This window comes from Seriola lalandi, unplaced genomic scaffold (assembly GCF_002814215.2).
Source record: "Seriola lalandi dorsalis isolate HSWRI2012SDOR001 ecotype SW California unplaced genomic scaffold, Sedor1 jcf7180002052055, whole genome shotgun sequence".
Taxonomy (NCBI): Eukaryota; Metazoa; Chordata; class Actinopteri; order Carangiformes; family Carangidae; genus Seriola; species Seriola lalandi.
Window position 1 is genome coordinate 11,279 of NW_019522608.1, and position 9,710 is coordinate 20,988.

The 9,710-nt window shown below is 40.3% G+C and overlaps 1 protein-coding gene across 1 annotated transcript in view; it reads right to left on the reverse strand.

Annotated features, from left to right (window-relative positions):
- Positions 1–2,388: 2,388 nt before the first annotated feature.
- Positions 2,389–9,710, reverse strand: part of epb41a (erythrocyte membrane protein band 4.1a) — a 62,789-nt gene continuing 55,467 nt past the window's right edge. The window contains exon 18 of the mRNA XM_023399563.2: positions 2,389–6,326. The gene's annotated coding sequence lies outside the window, so the exon portion shown is untranslated. The remainder of the gene's footprint in view (positions 6,327–9,710) is intronic.

Genomic DNA, 9,710 nt, shown 5'->3' on the forward strand with positions numbered 1-9,710 from the left:
TAATCTGTCGATCTTCCTCTCTTCTAGGTGCAGGTTTCGTCTTTTGTATCTGAGAGAGATCAGTCTTTATGCCTCTGCATAGATTTTCAGTACTTGAACAATATCATGGCGAAAAACAAGTATGAATATTTGGTAATGCCAACTGGGCTGACTAATGCACCAACAGAACTTTGGTAACCAAGTACACATACATGCAGAGTACCTACTTACTTACTTTGTGGTCTTTCATTTGAGAGGTTACTCTTTTCTATTAAGGTGATATGACTTCCCACTGAACTCTGATTTGTGCTCTGCCCCATCACAGGAAAGAATGGGTGATGGGTTGATAGTTGCTTCATGTTAACAGGGTACAGTGATTCTAATTTGGGGATAGAGCAGGTGTAAAATGTGTTTAGGACCAAGCAGAAAGGCAATAAGGAAACAGGAGTATAGATGGATTGATTTATTTACCCCATTAATACAAATCAAGAATATATTTGATAACTAGTCCTACAAATTAAGTCAACAAAACATAACTATACCCAACATGTGAACTGAACAAACTGACCTGACTCAATGACACATAAGGGAACATATGTAGTGGCTTGGCCAAACCGAATGACATACAAGGGATAGACAATATAGACACTATCTGCAACTAAATACAAAGCAGAACTAACTAAACCCAACTCCCCTCCATGACACGGCAGCAGATGGTTCAGTCGAAGGAGTGGGCTTTAGTATTGAAGGCTCTTCAATCCTCAGCCACACCTTTGGCTCACCCAGGAAGGATGTCCCCCAACAGCCATGGTAACACAACAAGGAAACAAATTAACAACGTGTGCACTTCAGGTAAAACAATTGCTGTCTCCCAATTCAGGGACCCACATTCTTTGGTGGACGCGGTGTATGAAATTGTAGCCTTTCATAGTCGTCGTAGACTGAGAAGGCCAAACAGAAATGAGACGGTCTGGCCTATGGCTTTTTTTTTTTCCTTTGTGTCACCAGCTGTGCATGACCTTACCACTGTGTCGCACAACACGTGACTTTTTTTCATTAAAAAACTTGTGGTTTTAAAGCCCTTGGTGTTAACAGTTTTACTGTTACCTGTTGAACTGAATTGAAACCCAATACTTACATTTAACAGAGTAATCCTGTCGACATGTTTGCTGCCATATTATTGCATTACCTACCTTCGTTTTCCAGGGAAAGAGGGCTGCATTTCTCGGCTGCATTTCAAGGAGCCTTTGAAATGGGACAGTCTAGTCGTGCTGTGATGATACAATTGGTCGTCAGATGCAGCCACCGAAGGATGCGGCCCCTAAATTCGGACACAGCTAATTTAAGGTTGAGCATGCATTCATAAATTCCCAATCGAACAACCTATGTGGTGCCATTTGTTTGGATGTAGTTGACTGAAAAATAAATGAACCTGTGTTGAGACATCATTTCTTGCCTGGGATGCGCTAAATGCTGATGCAGAAAGGTTGCAAAACCAGATACCACTGGGTGATCCCTTCAGTGATACCCTTCCATTCTTCCAAACCACTGAGGCACTTTGTGATCCACCTCCAGGGTCAATTCTCTGCCCAGGAAGTAGTACTGGAAGGATTTGAGGACATGCTTGATGGCCAGTGCCTTCTTTTACTCTGTCGAATACAAACCCTCCCTGGGGAAAGTTTCCAGCTGATGTAGGCATCTGGAAGGCAGTTGTTTGGCTCCAAAGTATCCTCACACTCAGTTTTTGCTGGGTGTTGTGGAAAGCTGCCAGGTTCATGAACTGAGTGTAAGTTGCCAGTAACTCTTGCACCAATCTGTTGTGGTCCCAGCTTTTCAAGCAGGTCATCAATTCTTGGTGTTGGATAAGAATCAAAGTAGCTGTCATCTTTTTTCGACAAGGTTACACTACTCTCTTTTGGACAGCTCAATGGTCCCCAGGGAGAGCATCAGGTTAACCTGTTTTTTCACTGAGGCCAGCAGGTGTTGAACACCATGTTCAACAGTATTTGTTCTCATGGTGTATGTCAGAATTACAGGCAGGTGGCTGAGGTCAAGATCCAACAGAGCACCAGATGGTAAGTATTGCTAGTCCACTTCCTCCTCCTTTGTCAAACTACTGATGAGCATCACCTCTGCTTTTCCTTCCATTCCTTCAAGAGATGTATGTGCACGTGTGCCTGCCATATAAAACAATGCAGGATGAAATTACAAATCAAACAAACCTGAATTAGATTTTTAAATGTGTGTTCCCTGATTTTGTTTTTCAACTTTACAAATGACCATCTTCTTTTTAAGGAAGCTACTGCGTCTAATAATCAACCATTTTATCCTGCACAAGACAAATGGAAATGGTGAGATCACAATCAGAGAACACTACACACCACAAAATAAAAAAATACAATGTCTTCATCTGTTTGTATTGTGTGCGTGGTGCTCTTTTATTAAATGTCTTCCTGTGATGGTAAAGTGAGGGTTCACATTTAAGAAAGAACTCAGACATGTCAGCTTGCTTCTTTCCAATGAGAAAAGGGAGTGTTGTCCATGATGAAGACGAAAGCACAGCAAAAGAACATACTGGGAAGACTGTACAGAATATTGTGTCCTAAAAAGCATCATGTTTAAAAATCGACAAAATATAAATTATGTGTGCCATACTAAATATATGTCTGATTTGAATGGGCAGTGTGGACTGAGCAGGAGGTTCACTCTGGCCTCCTAGTTATATGCTTTTATATGCATGCAGAATGCCAATTTTTAGACCCAACGGGTTAAGGTAATAATTTGAAGATTATCAAATCTTTTGACAACAATGCTTAGTGCTAACTGTTACTAACTGTATTTATCTGAAAAAAATAAGTTGTTCAGGTTCAGATGAATAGTCCATCAAATGATCTTTAACAACCTCTCAGGAAGAACTCAAGCAGCGCAGTCAAGTGCTCAAGGGGAACCGCAAGAGTAGGGCTGGGTATCATTCAAAAACCTTTGCTATAAGGACTGATACCGATACTTTGGCTTTCATACTGATTCGTAACAATACTTTCTTGATACAAATTTTATCAAATACATTATAACAAAAAGACATTGCAGTACACGTTATGGTACAAATTTTAGTTTTATTTTTATGCTCTGTCTCTTTACACACACTCTTTAAATACACAGCCAATCACCAGCATTATTAGATCTTGGTCCAAGCATTCTACATGCTGATTGGCTAACTGATGCTGATGAGATTTACTCATTTACTCGTCAGATCTTCAGTTCCCAACCTGTGAGCCAGGGCCTACTGGTGACGTGTGAAGGTATTGCAAGTTTTTGTGCATATTTGCGACACAGTATGATTTTGGTGAAAAGTTGTAATTGTATAAAACATGTATATAAATATTGTTGTTTTTGATTTTTTTTTTACAACAGAATGATGTTGCAGGTCGAACTTCTTTATATGCTTATCTCTTTCTGATTGTGCGTTAAAAGATTATGGCAAAAAACTGGAGAATCAAAATGGATAGCTGGTTAGGAACAAGAAGAGTCAAGAGACGGAGGGTGAACAACAAATAACCCTGCTTTCAGTTCAGTCCTGATTGTTCATTCATTGTCTTTAAAATAAGAAGTGCTCTGTGAACGCATCATTTGGCCTTCATATTGTTAGGGGGTTGGATGTGGGCCAGCAACATCTTTGAGATTTTCTAGCAGCCCATGAGTTGGGAAAGGTTGGAAACCACTGTCTTTACTGATGTACTGAAATTTAGTATCGAATGACGAGGCCTTTTTTCAATCCTCAATAGTAACATTTCAGCCGGTCCATAAAGGTTTGATACCCAGCCCTTCACATTCTGGATCTTCTTGTGTTCATTATGTGTAAAAGAGTATCATCTCTGCCACTTCACAGTGCAGTGTACATCTGTATGCAGATCATAACATCTTATACATCACACACTTTCTTAGCTGGTTTTAAATACTGTGCTTGATGAACTAACTATCTGATTTGACTATCTCAGTTTATATTAATTGGTAATTACCAAAACACCTGATTGCTGGAAGGAAAAATCTTACTGACATCAGAAAGTAAGAAAAGCAAAATGGAGGGTGTTTCTGTCTCTTTTCCCTTTCCCCCAAAATAAGGCTTCTTCCATCATAACTACCTGTACTGCTGTTTGTTGGTGGTGCGTGTTTTGTATATACTTAGTTCATATCAAACTCATCCCTATCATACAACAATGTATGTGGACGAACAAATAAACAGCAGCAAGCAGTTTTAACTAATGACATTCACACCACGCTGTTAGTGTGACGTGAAAACTAGTTCCTGAGTTTAGTGCTTGGGACTATTAGATCAAAAACGACAATCGTTCATTTTCAGATCATTAGAAATTCAGGAATATCTTAGCTAGTAAAGACTTCAGTGATTTGTAAACAGTTTGCTTGGAAACATCGGAACCATCCAATCAAAAGCAAAAAATAAGTATGTAAACAGGAAGTAACTGCAGCATTGCAAACTGGAACATAACTTTGAAATATATCGGTTTTAGGTTCTAAACAATATATTAAGCTCACCTGTAGGGAACATACATGGTAGTTTATAATATTGGCATACCATTTTTTAAATTTGAGGTTTAATGTTATTTTTACATCATTATTGAACAGCATTTTGATCAAGTGTCAGGACAGATGTGTTATAAAACTAAACATGCAGTGGTCCCAAGCCTGGATTAGATCATCTGGATAAACAGACAAAGTCCACGTAAGGAGGTTGTGGTGGATGGATATTTTCCTAATCCTAACCAAGCCATGACTCTTATTATAGTAACCATGACAACCAAGGTCTGGTACGTGTGCCACTGTAGAGAAACTCCTATGGGTCATATCAGAGGGTTGATGGTTTGTTCAGGTTGGAGGACTGGTTGGGACTTTGTCACACTGATGTCATCATCTTCCCATATCTGATCAATTACCTGGTGAGTAACATGTTCTCACAACTGATAGAAATGGACAAAATAATGTAAAAATAACGTTAAACTGGAATGGGACACCTCGGGTTAACTCACTCGCTGCACGTTAGGAGCTGCTGTAATGTGATGTAATGTACAATGTAATGTGTTGACATGCAGTAATCGGAGTTTTGCCTTAATCAGATTATCATGAAATTGCAAGTGAGTGAGACGATACAAATCAAAGTTTTGGCAGTTTCATCCTGAGCTCTTTACTTTTCATCTGCTTCAGTACTGATCAAGCAGCTAATTATTAACAAGTTAATGTCTGTCATGTTTGAATTCACTGCCGTGTGAATGACCTCGCTCTGGGTGAGTGCACATTGCCCATTAGGTAGAAAAGTAGAAGAGTGAGTGTAGAGTGTAGATGCTGAAATGACTGAGACTGTATCTAGTGACTGGAATGCTCTCAATACAAAACCATGAGGTTACATACAACTGTGCTGAGAATATCTAAAATGCAAAACACACAAAAAGAAGAAGACAGAGGTGGGAATAAATAAAGAGAACATCATTTCATTACACCGCTTTCTCCCTGGTCCTGATAAAACCCTGTTCTAGTGACACGAGCACTACAACAACAACAACAACAACAACAACAACTAAAACAATCAAAATATGCAGAAATCACTCACCAAATGATTAAGTCAGAACTTTAAATAAGGTGAAAGGAGTAATTGCCCTTCGGTTTGGTAAAATTAATCTTTTTTTTATACATGAATTGAAAAAATATTTTTTTCACATTGAGAGGGAAAATAAAATATTTACTGTACAAGAAATGACACTAAGAGGGATCCTCGACTCCCAATGTGTACAATCCCAGGAAAAGTCACCCACAATCCCTTTTGATTTTTGGAACACGTTGTTAAAAAACACTTGACCAAATTATTGATAACCAATTCTGATGGTAAGAAAAACTGTAGAAAAATAAAGTACCAGTAATCTCAAGATTAAAAGACCAAATGCCCCTGAAAATTTTCTTAAAATCTCCAGACAAATTGGAGAGGAGTAATCCACAAATGCTGTACTTTATTTTGTTTTTTTTTCGCTTTAAAAAAGTTTTTTTTTGTCATCAGTCCAGCGGTCGATCTTTTGGCAGTTTGTGGAACGAGAGCGGAATTGTGGGGAATACTGGGAGGGATCTTGGGAAATTTTGTAGTGACTCTGTCTCCTTCAGGCCGAACTCCATGCTCACGGAGGTCAAAGTTCTTAGTTCAGTGTTGATGCTCATTCCCTCTGATGTGGTCCGGTGGTTCACGTTGAAAAGGCAGTGCATTCAGGTGTAATAGTTGGGGATGCTGAGGTAAAATGGTGTGATGGAGACACAAGTAAGGAGGGAGAAGTGGGGGGAGGCTCAGAGGTCTAAAGGTGTAGGTCAAGGGTTGGTAGAGTAAAAGAAAGAGATGGACAGAGTGAGGGAAAAAGAGAAAGATATCTTTAGTGAATTTTTCAAGGTCAGATCACAACACAGGAAAACACCAGCAAAACCTGATCTGTGAGCTAAAAAGACCAGAATAAAAATAAGAAAAGATACGGAGAAAATAACAGAAACTTGTTACACACAAATCCTTAATGAATTGATTATACGTAAAGTAAATCAGATAAAAAACTGTGCTATAATTGTTCACATGGTAAAATCAGTGTAATGCTCAACAGTCTGACAAAACAATGATGTCATAATCACCACTGCTCAAAATCAGAAATACTGTTTTACTTCACATCCCCAATCACTTCCTGACTGCAGCTTTTTTTGTGTGTGTTGTTAAGAGTTTCTATGGTCTTTGTTTTGGTTGCCGGTCTGGTAGCATGTGCATGTTAGTGCATGTGAATTCCTCCTGATAAACCATTGGTCCTTCTCACATTTAGAAATACACAAGCTCCGCCCACAGGTCAGATACAGTGACAGTGCAGTACGAAGCCTGGACTGGACTGAGGACTCCCGGCTCAAATCCTGGTTGGCTGGTGGGCCGTCAAAACATCCATAAAGTTTTAACCAGCTCTGACAGTATCCTTGGTTTGGCTGGTTCCAGTGGATCAGTCTAAGGCTGAATTTCTTTCTCAGTCCTACCATGGAGCCAATACTGGTCTGGTTTACTGAGAGGAGAAACCTACGGGCTACTAAAGGGTCCAGCTGTACTCAGAACTGTTTTTTCTTCTCCATGAGTCAGTAACTTGATGGACCATAATGTCTGTTTTCATTAGTGACAGCTACAGTAGACATGCTAACATTAGCTAACTCGCTGTTACTAATATTATGAATGTGTTCAGCAAATGTTGCTATCACTAGCTCGCTAGCTGGTTAACTGTCAGATTTGCTGTGGAGCATATCACAGCAATGCTAGCGTCTAGTATCAGCTGGTTTCAGTCTAGTGTCAGCTGGTTTCTGTCTAGTGTCAGCTGGTGTCAGTCTAGCTTCAGCTGGTGTCAGTCTAGTATCAGCTGGTTTCAGTCTAGTATCAGCTGGTTTCAGTCTAGTGTCAGCTGGTTTCATCCACAATCCCTTTGTTAATGCTTTTTGGACCACATAGTTAAAAACACTTCAGCTGGTTTCAGTCTAGTATCAGCTGGTTTCAGCTCTTTATCTGTTCTCTTCTCTCCTCTCTGTGCTCACATATACAGTATTTTTTATACAGCTGAATTCACAATGCTGCTTGAAATGCTCCCGAACAGCAAATGTCTGTGCCTGTTCCATTTGAAAGAGCAATGGCCAATGAGGAAACACTCAGCTGACCAATGGTGTGACTGAATCACTCAACTCACATGCTGTGTCTCAATTCACATATTTATAGTCACACTGCCTGTTTTGAGTGCATAAGTGCATTCACATTGACAAGTCTGGCACCATGCAGTGCACGTACCCGGATGGTGCATAAAACGATGGGACACTGCTCACCCTCAACAGTCGCCATCTTGGCTACATAGCAGAAGGGGGAGGGACCACCAACGTATTTTTAAACTTGTGAAAACGGTGATCAAGGAGGGAGGACGGTGGATCGGTTTAATTTTCATGTCACAGGAAAGAAAAACTTTCAATTTCAAGCCAAGTGAACAAAGCGACAACAATTGTGGTCACATGTTGGCATCGTCATTTCCAGTGAGTGCACAACGGTAACAAGATTTACATACGCCAGTGAGTATACTGCGTACTACATGTGAATGTAGTATCTGATCTTATAAATATATGATTTGAGACGCAGCACATCAGTCAGTCAGACTGGTAGAATGATAATGGCAATAGTAAAAACAAATAAAGCAGTGTGAGTCTACTTTTTGTTTATGAAAGCAATTAAATGTTTCATGTCCCAGCAGCTTGTGTTTCAGAGAGCTGCACATCTTCTCTTTGTTCACTGCAGTGCAGTGAATGTGTCTGTGCAGAGCAGTTAGTCCAGAGGACTTAACTCAGAGAAAAGTCGCTGTGGTCAGAGTCGGAGGATGAGGCTGTTCAAGACTTCCCTCTGATGTAAACAAATTGAAGTTGACCGAATATGCCAGTAGAACAGGGGCACATGGGAGTGTTTAATCCCTCAGTGATGTCTCACAGACTAATTAGGCCCCAACTCTGCTCTTAAAGGACTGAGCCCTCTCAGAAGAAAAAGGTCGAGAAGCTGCAGCTCGTTTCACAAATTTAGACTCCAAGTTTCTCAGCACTGACACAGAAGTTTCCTGGTTGAATGGAAGTGGAGAGTTAGCTCCTGGTGTAGCTAATTACACCCTCTGTATGCAAACTGTATTGTAGCGTAAAGGTGTTTTCATAAATTCCACTAACCTCTGCTCAGCTAGCTCCGGCCTGCTAACCTCCATTGTCCTTCTTCCATAACTGCTGTATCTCTGTTGATGCAAAATGCATTGCTGGGAGAACTGACACACAAGTCAGCTCCCAAAGCATCGTGGATAAAAGAGCACTTATGCTAGATGTGGATGTGAAATATGCAGCTGGATTACATGGACTGTGTTACATCACTACCATTACTACGACTTGTACTACTTCTGCTTTGGCAGGTTTGTGTTGGCTGTGCTCTTCTAGATGCCTCAACAGTCTGTCAGACCACACTGAGGGCGTAAAAGCCCCACTTACCCCTCCCGGCTGACTGGGAGGTAGGGCCACCGTGTTTACATACCAGGCTGTCAGTCGGCTAAACAGCACCAGATTCCCAGCCTGAACCCTTTAACATCACATAAACAAGGCCACAATTAAAGCCTCATGGGCACCATTACTTAACAAGCCTCCTGCTGCTGAGGCGTCTCTTCTCATGTTGGAACAGAAACAGACTAAACTGGGACCCACATTCATACACATTTTAATTTGCATTTTGCAAGATTTAGCAGTGATTAAATATCAATTGAGTCCCAACACTGACCTGTTGATCTGACCACTGTTATCATTAACACTTTCACTATGTTTACTGCTTTGCTTACTATCATATGTTCAGTGGCTCATTATGGCTCCATTTACAACAATTGAATGTGTTCAGACACAGTGAAGTCTTCTTCATGTCGGAGACAGATTTACTCAAACTAGAATCATCTCCTCCACCAACCATCCGAGTTACAGGAAACATGGTCACAGTCTCTCCTTCCTGAGTTACAGCATTGAAAAAGTACCAGAAGTGTTTTTGGTGTTATGAGGTTTTGAGGTGTTATGACGTGACAGTGAAGTTGGCCTTTGACCATTTTGGATATAAAATGCCATCACTTCATCATTTTATCCTATTAGACATTTGAGTTAAATTATGTCATAATCAGTGA